Here is a 4,959-nt window from a genome sequence, read left to right as displayed (position 1 = left end):
GTTACTCTATTGAAGCTTCATAGAATTGGCATATTTTTTGCTGATTCCATGATATCTTTTATACTTTCTCAATTATCCATACCATCACCAGGTGCAACTAGGTTCACTTGATAGAAGCCATGGAAATGGCAACTGGTGGCCAGAAGATACAAATATTCTGAAGTGTAGTGGAAGATCTCACCAACCCACACGTCCAGTGGAGAATAAAACAAAACAGAACAACAAAAACAACACACTACTACAATATTAGTGAATAAGAAAGACTCATGGGTAAAGATTCATAATAAAGATAAAGATTCATAATAAAGATTCTTTATTAAGTCGTAGAATTTAAGGTGCCATGACAGCTCAGTGGATGAAGCTATTTTTAGGTAGGCTGCCTTTATACTGTCACACAAATCGTATTTCAGATTTGTCAAGTTCACTCTGAGTATAGCATCTTACTAGCACTAAAGTTAGACAAATCTTTAAAAGCACCATATTTCTATCCTCAAGCTACAGTAATTTAAGATGATAGAGATGAAAATAAACGTTATGAAACATATGACACAAATTACTATTCTTCCTTTATATACTCTTTTCCAATCACATTCATTAGAATGACATTTATCATCTACTTAATTTAAAATATTTCCTATATTTCAATGAAAGAATTAAAAATAAATAAATAAAATATTTCTTATCTTTGCAACTACATACTTTTCATAAATAATACACAAGAGAACTTTGAGTATAAATTCCTTTGTTTTGAATGATGGTTTGCTTCTTTTGGTAACATATGCTCAAATAATACAGCTTTATCTGTCCTAGGAGAATCTTTCTTGTAGTTGTTTTCTATTTTGTGTGAGGAAATTTGCAACCTGAATGCTACATTAACATACATTTAATGTGGCCATGAGATGACATGTAAAACACTGACTGCCCCTTCCCTTCCAAATATTTAAATAGAAAAATCTATTCAAATTACAACTTTCAGGTTTTCTGGCAAATGACATTATGCAGCAATTTAAGGGCAGACTTGGTGAAGCAATGATACAGCTTTATCATCTCACTTTTCTCTCAGTATAAGCAAACAAGGTTCTGCAGCTGAAAGTTTCGAGTGATTCTGAGTCCAATTTTTTTTTTTTCAGTAAAGAAAATAACAGTGGAATTATGATGATTTGAAGCTACAAAGCAAATAATGTCTATCTTGTAGAGCCCTGTTCTGTACCACCCGATTTTCAGAAGCAACCATTTCATAAAAGCCCCATCCATCTACTTTTGTTTTTATTTACAATTATTGAAATTTTAATAAGGATTTTGCAGCAATATCAGGCATCACATGATGCCAGGGATGAATTATAACTTTACTGCAGCCCACACTGACAGCCAACTCATAAAAATGAATGACATTTTATATCATAACATCTCAGAGGCCATTCAGAATGTTAACAGCTTACTTCATCTTTCTTTAGCATAATGAGGCAGACAGTACAACAATATTCAACGTGAAAATGAAGATTAAGAAAATTTGAATTGGTGCAGGAAAGCAACATTTAACAGGATTCAGACAACATTCAGATTAAAAGTTTCAATTAAAACACCATTAGCAAGATTTTTATCACAAAAGCAAAGCTTTGCCACCAAGACCAATCACTATTTTGAAGAATATTTATCTGTAGACACACTTAGTTCTTCAACCTCTATTTCTAAAATGTTCCAAAGTTTCTTACCCAGTTCAGCAATGCAAGAGTCATTGGCTCAGATAGAACTATAAAAGGTGATTAAATTAAAATACTTGCAAAAGACACCTTATAGACACATAACCAAAATAATATTTATCTTTGTGAAAACCATTCTTTAATCAAATAGCCTTAAACTTCTACACATTTAAAAATTCTGTAGTTTACCTTTGGATTGAGATTAATCAAAAGACAGTTGAGGGTATGTGAATTTTTTAAAAAATGTATATATGATTTATAAATATATATAAATACAAAATATATTACATAATAATACATTATAATATTATATATATTATGTATTTTCTACTTCCATATATATGGAATTAAAAATACAAAAACCATGAAGAATGAATGAAACAAAGTGAGATACTCACAGTAGCATATAAAACTTGAAACTGGTTATCCACCTTTGTAAAACTGTATAGCAATACCAAAATAGGGTATTTTTAGTTGTCTGTATCTTTGTACAGAATTGAGAAATTCATTTTTATCATCTTTCTATGAATGTGAAGTATCAATACAGAACGTTTTTACTTAGTTGGGGTGCCCAAACTGCCAGAATGAAGCAGACAGAGAAAGCAGTCAAGGCTAGCCACAGATGGGGATAAATGGGTTTCGATTCTGAAGCTGAATACAAATTGAGGAAGGTAAAAGTGTTAGGGACAGATTAGCTGTGTCTAATAGACTTCTAATACCAATAATATAGTAAGTAAAGAGAGTGATAATGTGTCATTTTTAAGTGTTGTCACACTTCTTGTGTGGCTTATTTATGATGTCAGAAGAAACCAAGATACTAGAAAATACAAGAATGTTATTTCACATTTTAAAACTAAGATTTATTATCATCTAATTAAATTTGTTCCTCATTTTTCAAGGTGTTAGAATAGTATCAATTCCCTTTAATGAGTGCTATGTCATCATTAGTCATTTGAGATTTTCTGGAAACTTGTCTATTTAGTAACATTACTTGAAATTTTTGTCATTCTTCTTATTTGGATGGATTTTTTCTTTCCTGTTCAGATGACTGCAGGGTTTCTTGACCAATTTTTAAAAATTTTCTGACTTATGCTAACTGCACATTTGTTTTCACGTATTACCTAACTGTAAGAAATCAGAAAACAGTTTGCATTTTCATCCAGTGATTCAATTACCATGAACTCTTAGGGGTAATTAAAAATTTTATGATGATACCATTACACAGCTACTTTTAAATAGATTTAACACTTTGTTGAATTCTTCGAATTTAACACATTATGTTAATTTTTTCTTGGAAAATCTCCCTATACCCATTCATTGTATTTAATATTTATTCCATTAATGCATTATAAAGTCTTTTATGTGTAACTTCTGACCACGAATAAAAGGAATAATTGCTTCCATTTTCTTTCTTTTTTATTATTGCCCTAGCTTCACATACTATGATACACATTGCATTTTGGATCCTAATCTTAGGAAATCAAAGTCCATCCTTCCTTTTTAGAGATGGTGACCTCTAAATTTTATCTTTTTATACAGTACTTTTGTTTGTTTTTTTATGTTCTAAATGTGATGGGTTTACTTTATTTTACTCTGATGCAAAACCAAAGATTCCACTACCACACAGAGGCCAATATATTACAAGGTCATGAAAAAGTGGTGTGGGACACGCAGGACATGATGGACAACTGGAGGGTTGGGTCACCTCCTTTGTTACATGACACTGCACCATCTCTGAGGAAAACATTTAAAACAACACTGCAGAAATGAACTGAAATGTGGCACAAACATGACAACTTCTGGGCATGCCTTCAAGCACCGCCCTTAGGATGGGCTCAATATCTAGCCCTCAGTGTGGGGAGGATTACGTTTCTTTGGAAGAATAAAAGTTCACACTTTTGAAATTTCACAGAATTTTAAGCCAAAACATAGTGGGTTCATTTCTCTTCACCTCCAGGGACAAAGCTGATGCTTTACTCAAAACCACATTAAGCTCTAGCTCAAATCCCAGACCGACCTTGTGCCCTCCTGCATTAAAGTTCTTTCCATTGATTATTGCTGACAGAGTCGGTTTCACTCCTGGTAGGAAAGGGTCTGAGAATAACCCAGTCCAATCAGACTGGCATTACTTACTTTAGCAGACAGAGAAGTTCTACAACCCAGCTTGTACTTAGCAGCAATGCCAAAATGGCTGTTGGTACTGCTGGCCATCCACACGAGGTTTATTGATGTTTCAATCTTCTCATTCACTTTCTGGTAGATTGACCCTCCAAATTCAGTGTCATCGTTCACCTGAGTGTGCAGCTGGAAGTCTGCGGCCTTGTAACCCAGGGCAAAATTATTGTGAGACAGTTTGGATTTGGCTGTGTCAAAACTCATCTGATGGCCAGCAAGCCAACCTTCAAAGGCCAACACAGCCCAGCCATAGATGGTTGGTTCAGAAAAATCTATATCAAAGTTAATGCCAAGACTGAAACAATCCCATTTATAGGAGGCCTTCAATTTCCCACTCTTCTTTCCTGTGTTCAGTACAAATATGGTATCAACAGAGTCAGTTTCAACTCTTCAGCCAACTTATTCTCCAAAGAGGTTTCTGTCCCAAGAGTACTGTCTGTGCTCTACCTTTGGGTGAAGGTCAGCCCATAGTTACAGATCTTGTATTTGGTCTCTACGTTGCCTGATCCTTTCCCTGTATCAGTGTAAGCATGACCAGATGTAGAAAATTCCACTCCACTACATGACTCGGTTCTCAGATCTATTTTGACCATGCCAAACCCATACCCTTTGTTGAAGACGTCCTTGGCAGCCTTTCCTAGGTCACCATAAGTCAGTGTGTTATACATATCTCTGACTGGAGGTCCTGTCCACTCTGTCAGGAGGGCCTGTCCACTCCCTATACAGTAAGTTTTAAGTGATATCTACTGTTGTTAAAGAATATATCTTTGAAATCAATGCAATTTACTGTTCACTCTCACAAGGACAATGACAACATATATTTTCCAAAGTTTGAAAAATGAGAGACATCAGCCTCCTCTGCCGTCCCTAGCTGTCATTGTTGATACCTGAATAAGTAACTTAATATTTTTGAACATTAACTTGTCTCAGACATAAAATGGGTATATCCTTTTTGTTTTACTTTGGTAAATAAGTAGACTAGATTGACCTATTTCCCCCTCTTTTCTTTCTTGTCAAATTGGAGCAGTTTTAAAAATTGCTAAATTTCAAAAGAGTAAAATAACTTTCAGGAATGCTGTGGATC

At 34.3% G+C, this 4,959-nt stretch overlaps 1 pseudogene; it reads right to left on the bottom strand.

Moving 5' to 3' along the window:
* Nucleotides 1-3,606: 3,606 nt before the first annotated feature.
* LOC112396509 (voltage-dependent anion-selective channel protein 3 pseudogene) lies at nt 3,607-4,543 on the bottom strand (annotated as a pseudogene).
* Nucleotides 4,544-4,959: the final 416 nt, after the last annotated feature.

Source organism: Neophocaena asiaeorientalis, unplaced genomic scaffold, assembly GCF_003031525.2.
Source record: "Neophocaena asiaeorientalis asiaeorientalis breed wild unplaced genomic scaffold, Neophocaena_asiaeorientalis_V1.1 scaffold122, whole genome shotgun sequence".
NCBI lineage: Eukaryota > Metazoa > Chordata > Mammalia > Artiodactyla > Phocoenidae > Neophocaena > Neophocaena asiaeorientalis.
This window is presented reverse-complemented; position numbering and strand designations above follow the sequence as displayed.